The sequence below is a fragment of the Equus przewalskii genome, chromosome 17 (assembly GCF_037783145.1).
Source record: "Equus przewalskii isolate Varuska chromosome 17, EquPr2, whole genome shotgun sequence".
In the NCBI taxonomy this organism is placed as follows: Eukaryota; Metazoa; Chordata; class Mammalia; order Perissodactyla; family Equidae; genus Equus; species Equus przewalskii.
Window position 1 is genome coordinate 21,164,566 of NC_091847.1, and position 16,050 is coordinate 21,180,615.

At 42.2% G+C, this 16,050-nt stretch overlaps 1 pseudogene; it reads left to right on the forward strand.

Annotated features, from left to right (window-relative positions):
• The first annotated feature begins 5,019 nt into the window (after nucleotides 1-5,019).
• Nucleotides 5,020-15,242, forward strand: LOC103553342 (ras-related protein Rab-40C pseudogene; annotated as a pseudogene).
• Nucleotides 15,243-16,050: the final 808 nt, after the last annotated feature.

Consider the following 16,050-nt stretch of genomic DNA (forward strand, 5'->3'; position numbering starts at 1 on the left):
TTTAACTATAAAGAATATGCATCATAAGACAAATTTTGGTAAATTCAATTTTCTCTCTTTCTATTCCCAACAACATTAGACCAGAGTCTAACAGATCAACTCCCAAGTAAAAGGCTGAACCCTCAGCTGAGCTATGCTTTTATGCTTACGTAGCAGAGTCTTTCAACTTGGCAAGGAGAAGAATTAGGATGGCTATTAGCCTTAACTACTCTTAGGTTTTGTCAAACACTACCTGGAATGGCTTCTAACTATATAAGTGTCTCTTTCTAACTGCTTGATTTAAGTTTCTGGAAACTTCATTTTGGTAGAATTCAAGGTTGGGGAATTTCCCATCCTATAGTGAAATTATATTTTGAAATTCACTTCAAAACATTGTAAGTGAAACTACAGAAGTCCTTACAAATATTTTGTATTCTTTTAAATAATATAGATGGAACAACAAAAAGAATATCAATTATGATCTAGATATCCTAAAGTAGGAAAAAAAAAAAAAAAGAAAGGCTTGAAGAAAGAAAGAAAGGTGAGGAAGAAAAGAGAGGCAGGAGGGAGGAAGAGAACATGGTGGGGAGGAAGAAAGAAAGAAAAAAGAAAGAAAGAAACATACAATTAATTTTCACTTCCTATCGCTTCCTCACAGGGTTCTCCCTGGAAACCACTACTTTGGCCAGCAAAGCTCCTGAGGTAAGGGCCTGTGTGAGGGGAGCCTCATAGGCCCTCCCATTCCCAACAGTTTTACCACCCTTTGTGCTACCCTCCTGGCCTCTGGAGGCCCTGAATTGTGACCCCACGTTCAATACCTCATTTAATTCTCTCAGCGCCGTCTCTCCTTTAGCAGAGACTCATGAGAAAAAAAACTTCTTGGCCAAAACCTTGTCTTTTATCTTTAATTCTGAATCCCTTGTTTCTGTTATTTCTAGATACACCAAAAGAGGGACCTTGAAACTCACTGGAACCAAAACATTCATTATTCCCAAAAAGTTATCCAAGGAAAACTTCAGGAAATAAATCAGAATGTAGAGTAAGTATATTTGTGGTGGAAGAATTCCTGTACACCCAACGCAGACCTACCTTCTACCTTCTCAACAGGAGGCACTGGCTCAGGTCAGGCCATCTCTTGACAGCCCAAACTGGGGCCATTGTCCAGTCTATTTGTTCTCACACCAGTCTCTTGCAAGGCTGCCGTTTTTACTCCTCTCCAGGTATCAGAATCTGGCCAAGCCTTCAGGGCTCATTTTCAGTCCCTCTGATTCCTCCCCTCTGCTCCAGTGGTCTCAGCCTTGGCTGTATGATAGAATCTCCTGGTAGATTGAAATGGAAAACAAACAAACAAACCCAATATCCAGATCCCAGGCATGCTTATTTAATTGGCCTAGAATGGAGTATGAGCATTGGCATTTTGAAAGAGGTCCCCAGGTGATTCGAACATGCACAACATTTGAGGTACATTTTTATACTTAATTCCATTCAACTTGAATCATCAAAATTCATTTTGTAATTTAACTACATTTTCCATATTTCCATGTTTACATGTCTCAGCTTAGAGTGAAAAAGCCTCTAGTTCCTCCAAGTGTGGATCTTTCTTTGCTCATCCAGTCAAGAAGTCCTTTTCTCCTTTAAATACAAAACAGACTCAGGTTGTCTTGAGCTTATGTATAAAGAAGGAGAATGTCACTTTGGGGCACGGGATTGAGAACATCCCTTACTAGTTAACAGGCAGCATGTGCAAAGAATAGCAAGCCTTACTTCCCAGCAGAATAGGAGTTAACTCTGTGGTGAAATTTGAAGGGTTCTTGGCAGGACCTTTGACTTAAATATCTGTTTTACTCTTGGTGCCACATTAACTAAAGTTCTGTCATTAAAGATTGATTTGTTTGGGTTAAGCTCTCACCTCTTCAGGAGCTTTTCATCAGTCATAAGGAAAAGGCATAATATCAAAGTGTAACTCAGCAGCTCTAATTTAGATGGCATGATACACATATGGTAGCACTTGCTGAGGAGAGGAAAAAGCATAAGTAGGTGTCTGTGAGCAAAGGTTGCTTGAAAGTCCACGGAAAAAGTGGAGTATGAGGATCCAAATACTTAGAAGAGAACAGAGAAAACACATTTTTAATATGATCACCTCTAAATATCACTTTGTATAATTAGATTTCTTAAAGAAGAGCAGTCTCTTAGATAAAGATTATATTCTCTGTTCAGTGACTAGAGCGGAGTATCCTGGAGCCCTGACTCTGGATAGTTCCTGAAGTTTTGCAAGCCATATAAGTACTTGCTGATGGAACATTCTCTTATTGAATAAAAAATTTTAACCAACATTTTTACACAGATGGAAAGACAAGGCCCCTCCTCAGAATGAGACCCTGTGTAGATGGAGCACTTGTAAGACACAGCAAATATTTGATCTTAGAGCATGCTTGGGAGACAGACCACATTCCACTTCATTGAGGATGGCAAAAATTAGTCTGGAAAGTTTTCAAAGTAGTATTAGAAAGGTATATATATATATATATATATATATATATATATATATATATATATATATATAAAAGACAGATGTATACATGAGAGGTTAAATTTAGATGATAATGGAGGGGAAGTCCAAGAACTGATAAATTGGGCTAATAAAAGGAGCTAATAGTTACAGCATGACTATTGGGTTTTCTGCGAGGACTCTTAAAAAGAGCATCAGAGAGACAAGAACGCCTGCAGTGTTGGTAAGGGAAGTTGGCACAAGGAAGATGTTCCAAGAAAAAATTCATCAGGAAGATCCATTTCACCAGGGGCCAAAGCAAATCCCAGTGAGTGAGGATGAGGTGGGACCTGTACGACCTATTCAATTGTGTCAGGAAAGTTCCAGGAAGTCAGATATTTGAAATGTTCACATAGACAAAAAGCTGGATTTATTTGGTAAGAGAGGGAAGAGTGAGACTGGCCTTAGGAAGAGATGGCAAGAGAGGGGGAGAGAGGAAGATTAAACAACACAAGCTTTAGACTGTAAAAGAAGAGAAAGATACAGATGAACAAGAGATGCAAAAAAGAGAACAAAAAGGGGAAGATAATGTTTCCTGAGGAAAGCAGAAAGGATAGTTGGGCCTCAATGGGCACAAGGGGAGGAATGAGAAGGACCTGGTATCCTACTGCTGGTCTGGAGATGAAGAGGCCATGTGAGAGGAAGACGAGCAGTCTTTAGCAGCAGAGAATAGCCAGCAAGGAATAGGGACCTCAGTCCTACAACCTCAAGGAAATGAATTCTATCAACAACTTGAATGACCTTCGAAGTGGATCCTTCGCCTGACCCTTCAGACAAGAGCCCAGCTCGGTCTTGATTTTGGCTTTATGATACGCTGAGCACAGAACAAATTAAGCCTACCTAAACCTCTGCTACAGAACTTTGAGCTAATAAAAGAAAGTTGTTTTAAGCAGCTTAGTTAGTAGTAATTTGTTATGCAGCAGTAGAAAATCAATACAGCAGCTGTGACAGTCACTAATGTGACTTTCCTGATAATCTGATTCTTCTCTCCTCAAGGATAACATTGAAGATTCTTCTCTCCTCCAGGACAATATCCTAACTGTCTGTGGTTAGGGTAGGTCATTTGATGGTTAGTTGAAGTAGCATGTGGGATACTGGGATAGCATATTTAATTAGTTGTGCCAGATACTGTATGGCTCCCATCTTCATGCCACAGGGGTCTTGGAAGCTTATGATAAAGTGAAGACTCCATTAGCCAGGTCCCTGCTTGGTGCAATGAGCAGAGAGCCACTGCTGACCTAAGTTAGACATTTAGTGAGAACAAGAAATAAATTTTTGTTGTGATAAACTCCTGAGGTTGGGGGGGCGGGGGGGCTGGGGTTGTTACTTTAGCATAACCTGGTCTATTCTTTCTACTACAGAAAGTAAAAATATCAAGAAATATGAGTGAAGAGGTGGGGGACAGATTTTAAAGAGAGAAAGTAAGTCTCTCTAAGTGGGTGACACTGAGCAGAAAACTGAATGAAGTGATGGAGTCAGCCATGTGAAGCTCAGAGGAGATAATGTTCCAGGCATAGAGAACAGAAAGTGGAAAAAGCCTAAGAAGAAGTGGGCTTGGCAAGCAGGAAAAACAGCATGGACAGTGGGTCTAGAGTATAAGAATCAAGAAGTAGGCCGGGTACAAGTCACAAAGGCTTATGCGCCATGGTGAGGGATTTGTATTTTATCCAAAATATGTTAGAACTTCATCCACATGGGACAAATTTTAAGCAGCAGACACTATCAATCAAAATAGGTAGGTTATGCTGTAGCAACAAAAAGAAAATCTCAGTGCCTTAAAGCAATGCAGATTTTTCTCACGATTGCACTGTGTCCATTGTGGGCCCGGTAGGGATTCTGCTTTCTCTGTGGTCACCATCATTATCCTCACTCTTGGACCCAGACGGATGGGTCACCACTGTCTAGAACGTGCCAATCTCTGTGGCAGTGGGAAGAGTACAATCTGGAGGGTCTTGAATCAGCAATTAAATGCTCCAAATCAATAATGCAACTCAATAACACTAAGTTGCTTACAACCTCTTGGCCAGAACAAGCCACATGATCCCAACCATTCACAAAAAGGCAAGTAAGTGCTATCCTACCAGCTATCCAAAGGGACGGGGGCAGTGTGGTCAGTGGGTAACACTAGTGACTACCACAGGAGTGACTTCATATGATTTATATTTGTAAACTATCTCAGCTGTTTTGTGGAGAATATATTATGGAGGCAAGAGAAGAAACAAAAAATCAGTTAAGAGGCTATCTCAGTTATCCACGAAAGACATGCTAGCGGTATGGGGGTAGTTGGCAGAGGCCAGGACCCGGGGCTGAGGTGCGGCGGAGGCCTCGGGGAGCGGTGCGCCCCCACGGCTGCCCTGTGCCCAGGGCGGTGGGGGAGGGCAGAGCAGCTCCGCGGGAGGCTCCGGACAGAGTGCCTGCGGCCGCCCCTCCCATGCTCCAGCGCAGCCAGCGCTGTGGGCACGCGGGTGTCGCCCGTGTGCGCATGAGCGAGGATGGGGACCCGGGGCAGCCCGGTCACGAGCTACGGACTACCTGCTCAAGTTCCTGCTGGCAGGTGACAGCGACGTGGGCAAAGGCGAGATCCTGCAGGACGGCGCGGCTGAGTCCCCTTACACCTATAGCAACTGGATCGACTACGAGACGACCACCATCCTGCCGGACGGCCAGCGGGTGAGGCTGCTGCTCTGGGACGCGCCGGGCTGGACAAGGTTGTGCACCAGGTTCAGGTCCTACTTCAGGAGCGCGCAGGGGCTCCTCCTGCTGTACGACATCATCAACGGATGGTTCTTTGGACGGTATTGACCGTTGGCTCATGGAAATCCACGAGCATGCGCCCGCGGTCCCCCAGATCCTGGCTGGGAACGCGCTGCCCCTGCTCTTGAAGCCCTAACCTGACAGCGCAGGCGCGCGCTTGCGCAGAAAAGAACTGCAGGACCGTCGAGGTCGGCCTGCTGTGCAACTTCAAGGTTGCGGAGTCCCTCACTGCGTTGTGTCCTGTCCTGCATCGTGCTCTTGAGGCGCAGCATGGAAAAGATCTGGAGGCCCAACACAGTGTTCTGCCTGCAGGACCTCTGCCGCCAGGGCCATCATCTCCTGCACCCCTGTGCACCTCATCGACAAGCTCCTGCTGCCGGTCACCATCCAGAGCCACCACAAGTCCTTCTTGATGGCCAATGGCATGAACGCCGTCACGATGTACTGGTCCTCCTACTCGCTGGCCAATGGGTCCGGGGGCGATGGCAGCAAGGGCAAAGGCCTCAAAAGGTCCTTTACCGTCGACTATCCACCCCATCCCATCGCAGCCCCAGCCCCCGCCAGCCCAGAACTGCTCACGGAGCAACTGCAAGATGTAGCCAGGCAGGTGGGGCGCCGCGGCGGTGCGGACGCGCTCTGCGAGGGCTCGTGCTGGGGGAGCGCTCCTGGCTCGGAGCAGAGTAGACTCTGGCCACACAGCCCCTCCTGGGAAGCTTGGGGCCGCACCAACAGGCTTGGTGCCCTCAGCCGGGAAGAACTCCGCTGAAGGGTGGAGGGCTGCGCTGCTGCTGCTGCGGAGATCTTGGCCGAACAAGGCAGGGACCCCTGGGTGCGGCTGAGGAGCCCTCAGGAGGCGCTCTGCCTGGCCCCAGCCCGGCCTCCAGGGGACTCTCCCTGGGGACCCAGGAGGCCTGGCTCACCTTTCTTATTTATATAGAAGACATTTCGCTCCTTTTGTACATTTTTAATGGGCCAGCAGGGAAGCCTCAATGCAGCCATGGGCTGTGAGGACGAGCCTGGGACCTCTGGAGAGGGAGGGGATTTGAGGCAAAGATGGACAAGAATCCGCCATCAAAGCTTCTGTCTTTCTTTGAATTACATACGCTTCCCACAGGGCTGTGGGTGCTGTGCAGGAGCCAGTGGGGACACAGGAGGCAAATGAAACTTTGAGCAGCAATCTCGGACCCTGACTACAGGTACTAGCCTTTCTGAGCATGGTCGTTTAAAAAAAAAAAGCGGTGTCTCATTTAAAGGTTGAGCAAACACATCTGTGGTGACGGATGGGGAAGTTTCAAAGGTGACTGATAAGTTTTGGCCCGACTACCTGGATGAATTAAACTGTTCATTGCTAGGTAGAATATTCATGGTAAGAGTTGCATTAGAGATGGTGGTGAGAATCAAGGGGCTTACTTTTTTTGAAACGTTAGTGTTTAGTACCTGGGTTTACCAGACTGAATCCCAGGGGTAGAGTTGAAGCATCATCTCCTTAGAGATGATATGTATGTCTGAGAAATCACCATGAGGCCATCTAAGAAATGAGTTTTCTAGAGAAGATAACAGGACAAAGACTGAAGCCTGGGGCACTCCAACCTTTAGAGCTCAGGATGCAGAGGAGTCCTAAATGAGGCTGAGAAGAAACAGTGAAGGAAGGGGAAAATCAGAATAGTATGGTGGCTCCAGAGGCTAAATTAAGAAGTATTTTGTAAGGAAGGAATGAGTGATCAGCGTTAGCAAATGCTGCAAAAACATGAAGATAGTAAAGACAGTGGCCCGATGGACCTCACCAACACGCTAAACCCAACAAGGAGGATTAAGAAGAGATTAGATGGTGAAGGAATGGAGAGAATGATCACAGACAAGAACTTTTGAGTTTTGCTATAAAAAGAAGTAGAGAAATGGGATACATACAGGGGGTAAGGTGGGTAAAACTATGTTTTATTATTATCTTTTAATATTGGAGACTAACAATGCATTTGTATTACAATGGGAAATTGGTGAGGCAGGGAAGATATGGAGTAACTGCAGGAGCTCATTCCCTGAGAGGAAAAGAGGAATTAGCATACGATGAATGTAGACTCACTTTGAAAATTATAACATGCTGATTCAGAGAAGTTCTGTTAGTAGGTGTAAACTATGCCTTCTAGAAAGAAAAGAACTCAGCTCTGACTTTAAATTGTCAGTGATAAACTCTGAGAAAAAAACATAGAAGTACATTAAAAAATTCTAGGAGATGACTTCAAACAATCCTAAACTTTCTACAGCTTGGGGCGTAGCATCAACACTATATAATATAGATTGGGAGGTCCAGCTGATTTAGTGACACTAAAATCACACTGAAAGAGTGTGAACTTCATTGCTGATGTCCTCGTAAGAGTCTCCTGCCTGGTTCGAATTTAAAACTCTCCCAAGATTTCCTTCAGTTACAAAACAAAGAAATACCCTCTAATCAATATGCATAATTATGCATATTACAGTGTGAAGATGATCAACTTGTCTCTTGGAAATTTATGGTAAACACATTTTTTATAGTACTCTCCTGGGGTTTTGACAAAGCCCCTCTGGTTCCTGGGCTATTTCTCTCCTAAGATCTACAATTCTCTATAAAGGGGATTGTACTTTCCCCCCCGGCCATTTTACTCCCTACAGTACTGCTCTATGGCATCAACTTTCACCAGTCCTGTTGGGCCAGGGCCCCACCCTTATGAATTTATGTAACCTTATTTACCTCTTTAAGGGCCCTATTTCCAAATACAGTTACAATGGGGATTAGGGCTTCAACATATGAATTTTAGGGGCACAGAATTCCATATTAGCCGTCTTTCTAATAAATTTGATGGGAATTCTAGCTTTACTTGAAGAATGTGGCTTATTTCGTACTTTGACAACTCCCTCATTACAAAAATTCTTTTTAATCCCTCTCAGTTTCCATGACACTACCGTTTCTTGATTCTACCTATTTCGTTATTTTATTGGCCACTCCTACTCAGTTTACATCCAAATTTCTCTTCCCACACCTTCCCCTAATTCTTGTTAATCTCTAGGCCCAGTCCTGAGGCCTCTTCTTATCTCACTTAAAATTATTTCACTATGGGGTATTAATTATGCCATAGCTCCAAAATGATAGGCTTACTGCTGACACACACTTTTGTAACTCTAGTCCAGGCCCTCTCTTGAGCCTCAGAATTGTGTGTGTTCACTTACTGAACATCCTGGAATCTGTTGAACATGTCTGACTACGATAGACACATGAGCCCAAAAAGCAGTAGGCACTCAATACATATTTGTTGAGTTTATTCAGTTTACTCATTCATTCATTCAAAAATATTCATTGATCATCTACTAAATAGCAGACACTTTTGTAGGTGCTTCAAGTACATCAGTGAACAGAAAAGGCCAAGGTCCTTGTTCTCAAGGAGCTTCCTTCATAGCAGATTACAGACAATGGTCAATAAACATACCAAATAAGTTAATTATACAGTATGATGGAAGGTGTTCAGTACTAAGATTAAAGAAAAAGTAGAGCAAGATAAGAGGGATCAGGGATGGTCAAGGGGAAGTTTGAAGGATTAAATTAGATGGTCAGGAGAACCTCACTGAGAAAGAGAGGTTTGAACAAAGGTTTGAAGGAGCTGAGTGAAGAAATACAATTGTATCACAGGCATCTCAAATATAATAAGTCCAATTCTCCCTTCAGCAAGTCTCTTCCCTGGAATTCCCGGTGTGATTTCCATTCATTCTTCTACTAAGTTAACCACATAAATTTATCTGCCAAAATGGGACACACTGGCAAAGGATGGTACTACAAGCATTAACCAGACAGCCCCAGACAAACTGTGATGTATGGACGTGTGGGTGACTAGCTATCACCCCAGGCAGAAACCTGTCAGTCATCCTTTCTTTCTTCTTCTCCCTCATCCATCTCTTCCCCATCTTCTCCCAATAGATCACCAAGTCCGTTTGATATTATCTCCAGAATATCTCTTTTTCTCCATTGGTACTACTGTTGTCTTAATTCAGGATCTCAGGATCTCTGAGTAGGATAGACACATGAGCTCAAAAATGTTCCCTCTGTCTCTCCATCTGTTCCTCCTCAAATCCTTTCCCTATATCTCAAACAAATCTTCTTAAACACTCAAATCTAATCCTGATACTCTCATTTAAAATATTCTTCAGGAGAAAGAGGAGAGTGAAGGGCGTATACAGAGGCTGACACGGGGCACCCTCCTCTGTCACCCTTCACCTACTCATGATGAGGGTGGAGGCCAACCCTGCCTGTGAGCTCCTGCTGCAATCTAGCCCCGCCAAATGCCTTCTCTGAAAGGTAAGAACACGGGGGAATCAGCCAGTTTATCTCTGAAGTCCACAATTTCTGCAATTTCAAGTCTAAAACTCAGTGCCTCACAAAGATTAAATGCCCATTATTGTCCTTAAGATGTGGGAAATTAAAAATATATCAGATCTCTCTATATTTCCTATTTCAGTCCAAATGAATCCAATTAGGTTTCACTGCAAACTATAAAATACTCTAGGCCTATTTCCTCTTTAAATTGATTATAAATGTTGATGCTCTTAAGTATAAGTGCAAATTAATCTAGGGAATTCCACAAAATTTTATTTCTTAATTAAGCAATTTAAACTAAATTACTTAACTGAAATGACTACTCTGGCTCCTAAGATTGTTCAAGGTCAGACAAACGTAATCAAATGTAACATAGTGCTTTTTCACTCAGTATAAACCTTTTCGTCAAACTCGCATCACTGCTCTTGACTTGAGAGAGAAGAGAGGTGACCTCTTGAGCCAGGTAATCTCTAGAGACTGGGACCAAGATTATCAGAGGCAAGACTGGGTGGCAACAGTGAGGCCAAATGGAGGAGTTTCTGGAAAATAGAAATGTGGTTTCCATTAAACTGAGAAGAAACTGGGGGCTTAGATTGTCCAGAAATTAAACTTTCTACTGATATACACCTGGCACTGCTCCAATGAGCGCAATCCATTTGGCCAGCCAGATGGACTAGTCCTGGCAGCTTTTCAGTCTCATGCACAAAGCATTTCAGCCCAGGGAAGAGAAAAATCCCCAAACAAAAATATAAATAGAGAAGACTCCAGCATTGTGGCTAAACAACGGGGAAGACTTGTGGTCTTACCGACAAGGTTTCCGCAACACTGTCTGTGCATTTCAGACATTCCAACTGTTACCTTTTTTCCTTGATTTTTTAATAGCTTATTTATCATGGGTGAAGGATGAGATTGCTTATCTGAGGCTCTGCGCTTTTGGCAGAAAACCTTTATAATGCTCAGTTACTCTTTTCTGGAGGAAAGAAGGCAATTTCTAGCCTCTTTCTGAGAAAACATACTAAGTAATACCAACAAAGAACATTGATAAGAATCTAAACTGAAAGAGATCATTAAAAATGCAAACTTCTATATTGTCAACTATCAAAGGGGCTCAGGCTAAAAGAATGGACTCACCAAGGAGATTATTTATTTCTCATTTAGGATGACTTTACCTTTTTTCACTTTGAAACACCATGAGTCCAATTCAAGTCTCCCATTAGCTTGAATGAGAATTATCTTCTGTCAATCCAACTATGCATCTGAGTTGAAGTCCATTGATCATCTTTCAGCTGAACTGCCATGGCTACTCAATAATCATGGCCTATTTCCTATTCCTGAAGTCAAATGTTCAGAGAAGAGCATGACATCCCCTGAGCAGTCTAAGCGTGTTTCCTACTTCCTCGCCCAGAGTTTGCTGAGGGAGGAATAGAGAGAAATCCATTCTAAGCAGCCATCCCAATTTATGCCTTTCATAATTTTGGACTTCCGAAATTACTCTAAATATATATTTTAACTCACTAATGAATAGGTTATTTGCGGGGAGTTGGAGAGTGTGAAGTAAATGAGAAAATGTTATTGTCTTTTACATATTGAACTTTTTCATGAAATACATTTTTTTCTCTTTAGATGTATAGATTCAGTTAAAACTTCAAAAATGATCCTCCCTCTTTCTTTCCCTGTCTTCATTCTATCAAAGATTTGCTTAGGTCTCACTCTGTGCCAAGTACCACCCTAGGGAATTTCTGTGAATTATCAATAAAATAAAGCATTTTTGGTAAATTCCAGGTATTACACACAAACTGCCTACATTTCCATTAGTTAATCTTCAAGTTTCCTCCATCATTTGCATCTTCACAGGACGTCAAGTTGAAGGTCAAATATCACAAATATGGAATATTTTTCAATTTTAGGTTTGGTTTTTTGTGGTATTTGAGCCATATTCAGTCTAGCTTGTTTTGAAAACTAATTCCTTAACCCAATTTCAACTCTTCATTCAGAAGTATTGGGAATTTTCTTTCTTTATTTCCAAAGAAGAATAATATGATTATCTGTCCTTTGGTATCAGCTGCCTTTTTAGGATCAATCCATTCATTCATGTTTTTCTGTCACTTTTGCACCCCGACCTTTGTCACCATTGGCTTAAGTTCCTGACAAAATCCTCAGAATCATGGCCTGCTATAGTCTGTTTGAAGAGTCATTACTTTAAATATATTTTCCACCATGATATGAGCTTTTTATCTTTCGCATGTTCCTTTTTTTGTTGTTTCTGTGAAACAAATTCAGAGTACTAGGACTGGAATACTTCAGGTTCATGCCTTGGCAAATATCCCTTAGCAGATATTTTCAGAGATACTAGGAAGCTTGCTGCCATCAAGCCCTCAGCATGTTTGCAAAGTGGGCATAGTTTGACCGTATCCCATTATCTGGTACTTTCCTTTCTCAAAGACCTTGTGTTGTTATTCATCCTTTTGCTGGCCAAAGCAAGAGCCAATTTAAAAACTCAGTCTAATTTACATGTAATTCAGCGCACCCATTTTAAGTGTACAGTTCAGTGCATTTTGACAAATGGTATACACTTGTGTATCCACCACCACTATCAAGACATAGAACATTTTTATCACCCCAAAAAGTTCCCTATGTCTTTTAAGGTCAATCCTCCACCCCCTCCACCTCCTAACCCCAGGCCACCGTTGATCTACTCTCTGTCACTGTAGATTAGTTTGGCTACAAAACTACAGTTTTAGAATATCATACAAATTGAATCACGTACTACATGTTCTTTTGTGTCTGGCTTCTTTCACTCATAATGTTTTGTTTGTTTAAGATGTACTCTCTTAGCAACTTTCAAATATGTAATACAATGTTATTAACAATAGTCACCATATGTACCTTACATCCCTAGGACTTATTTATTTTATAACTGGAAGTTTCACTCATAATATTTTTAAGATTCATCCATGTTCTTGAGTGTATTGATAGTTCATTTCATTTTAGCAGAAATGAAATTCTATTTTATGGATATGCCACAACTTTTTTATGCATTCATTTGTTAGTAGGCATATGGATTATTTCCACTTTTTGGTTTTACTATTTGAGTAAAACTGCTATGAACTTAACTTGTACAAACTTTGTGTGGATATATCAGGGCTCTTTTGCAAGAAGAAATATAAAGAAATATTCGAGGGCTGTAAGTTCAGATGGCAGGGGAAGAGGCAGGTAATAAAAATGAATGAAGCAGACTAAGTATAAGATAAAAGGGAGTCGTGAGGACTGTAGCAATTTACCACATCCAGGTTTTAACTCTTACTTTATGAAATGTTAGGAAAACTGAAGTGATAATACACTGCAACATCAAAAGAAAAGTGCTAAAGGTCAACTCATTCCTTGGGTCAGGTAACAAACAGCTCTTTTCAGGTTTTTTCCTTCCCGCAGGCTAAAGTATCATTAAGAAGGCATCATTAAGAAAACAAATAGTTCTAGACAGTCTTGGGTTTGAATTCATGATCCATACCTCCTAACTAGGTGATCTTAAGCAAGTTTGTCTGTGTTTATGAACCTTTGGTTTTTGTTATCAAAATGGGGATAATAATATTACCCATCTCGTAGCATGGAGGTAAAGCATAAAAAAATAAAGTATATCTGGAATTAGCCTAAACAGTCTTTCTGTCATTTTGGCATAAGCTACAATTTGATTACATGTCTTCCACATGCCAGGCCCTATGTGAGGCACATTACTCTCATTATCTTACTAAATTCTCATCTCATTAGCTAGACAAGAAACTGAGGCTGAGATAGGTTGAAAGCCATGTGATCAAAGCAGAAAACGAAGGCCACTAGCTCTGGCTGGAATTTGCCAGGCTTCCTCGAAGCATGAGCCAACAGCATAACAATTTTCATGGACTTTAGATGTATTTCTGCATTTGCAAAAGGCTGGGGCACATTTGAAGGGAAGCTTACTTTTTTGCAACCGTTACAGCTTCTGTCACTTGTCCATCAGCTACAGGTCTGATGTGCTCATAAAAAGCTGGGGGTCAAGCTTTTCTGAGAACTCGCCTTTGGCCAACTCTAACCACATTGTCAAAAATGTGTCTCCTCCACTTGACTATAAGCTCCATCCCCAGGTCCTCTCAGAGTTTGAATATAATTTTCCTCATATCAATTTCAGGAACCAGAATCTTTAGATGAAGAACAAGTTTTCGTTTCTTCATTCCATTGTGCGTATTGCTATAAACTTTATAACATCTTTAGTAGCTGAAACAACCACTTGGGTGGTCTCAGTTGGCCTCATGACCAACTATGTATCTCTCTTGGTATAATATTGAGCCACTTATTTTCGAAATGATATCACTCTTCCTCCCTGGATCCCTGTTATTTCTTTGCTTATAATATGAGGGTGTGCCCTAGATGGTTTATAAGAGTCTTCACAGCTTTAAATTCTCCTTAATTCAAATAATACCCACTGGTTACTCTCCTAGTTCCAATAATTTTGAAGTAACCTGGCATTTTTCTGAGATCAGGTTCCTATAGAACAGTGGCTCTCGGGACCAACAACATCAGCAGCGACTGGTCCACTTAGTTTGAGAACCACCCTGTTGAAAGAGAGAACATCATCCCTCTCCCTCTACTCTAAGTCTGTCCTCAAACGTCAACGCTGGCTCCAACTCCACAGCAGCTGCCAGCTAAACCTCCCTGCCTTCTGCAGAGACTCCTGGAGTGCCTGGAGAGCTGTTGGAGGGGTTCATCAAGAGGATGTGACTGCTGCTTCATCTGTGAGCTGGACCCAGGCAATCAGAGGCTCCTCACCCCCTCCCTGGACCTTGGCATGTACATTTCACCCACTCTTCCCATAGTGGAAACCGTTTCAAGGACGCAGCCTTGAGAGAGCAATGTGTTGTTGAGACCATCAGGACAGTATACATGACTGAACCCAGTAGAGGCCTCTGTGTGAACTTTTAAAATTCTGGTGGGTGGATACAGAGATCTACTCATCTTGCAGCCAATCAAGACAAGCCTCATATGTAAAGTCCCTTGCTTATTAAACCTGCCACCTCGCAGTCTGGAGTGGTTTACCTCTTTCTTCAGTCTCTCCTTGCCCTCCATGTATAGGGGTCAGTTTCAGATTTTACCTGAGGAACTCCTGGGGTTGGGAACCACAAGAGTTCATCAGATTCCACTCCCCTGGCCCCTGTGATGCAACATAACATCTTCATTGGCCTCCTTAATGAATAATGAGGATAATTTCACTTCCCAAGAAACACATAACAACTTTCCAAAATTGAGTGTCAGTTTATATGCAAAGCCTATCGAAAGGCTTCTGGTTGGTCAAGGGGAGAAAGGAGAGAAGGTGTTTTGCAGGGGAAGGGAGGTGTGCATGTGTCTGTGTGGTTGGGGATTGAATCGAGGATAGGAGTCAAGAAAATCTTCTGCCTGAGCATCACATTCATGGAGGAGCTTGAATTTAGAATTCTGATATAATTTCCAAATTAGTTTATGTGTAAACTCACAAAGGTACGCTTGAAAGATAGTCATTGTTTCATTTCTGTCCTATTTCTGGATCATACTTCGTGTGGTGTACTGTGAATTATTTTAAAAATAAATGCTGTACTTACCTCATAGACAACATAATTATATTGCATTGGGCTTTCATGAAAGTATTTAATTTGTTAATATATTAAGTTCTTGGGCCCTATGTTTGCAATTATTCATGATAACGGACTAATAGCCTCAATATATCAACTTGTCCTGGCCTCATTCCCTTATAACAAACTCTAGGAAGATATTCAGTGTCTAGATGAGCAGGTATGGGAGTCCAACATCAGACCCCAAATGGATACAATGCAACCTATGCTAATAAGTTCTCCTTAAAATTGAACTCCATGAAGCAGTCAAGGTACTTCCTAATTTCATGTTTTATCTAGTTTATATCAAAAGTCAACAAACATTTATCACATGCTTAGTATGTGCCAGACACTGCATTAATACTGAGGAAACAAAGACAAAAAAGACAGCCTGTATTCTCCAAGTGCCCACAGCCTACCAAGGGAAAAGACTTGAATAATGGGTACAATTCATTGTAATAAACACTGTAAGAGAAGTATGCACAGGATACATTTTAACTGGGGAAAAGGGAAAGCGTTCTGGGGAAGACACCCAAAATGATGGCTATGAATGTGCCGCACTACTTTCCAGGACAGGAACAACTCGGGCAAAAGCTAGAGCGTCTGAAATAAGAGGGCGATGGTAAAGAGCCACGACAGCCAGCTGGGTTTTGCCACAGGCTAACCGGAGTGAAGTGGACGTGGGAGCAAAAGAGCCCCACTCCAGCTCTCACGGTTTCTAAAACCCCTAAATCTCTCACTCCCTCCAACACTCAGTCTCTATTTGTTGAGAGCTTTCTGCCTGAGAAAACCAGGGGACTGAAGACAGGGACCTG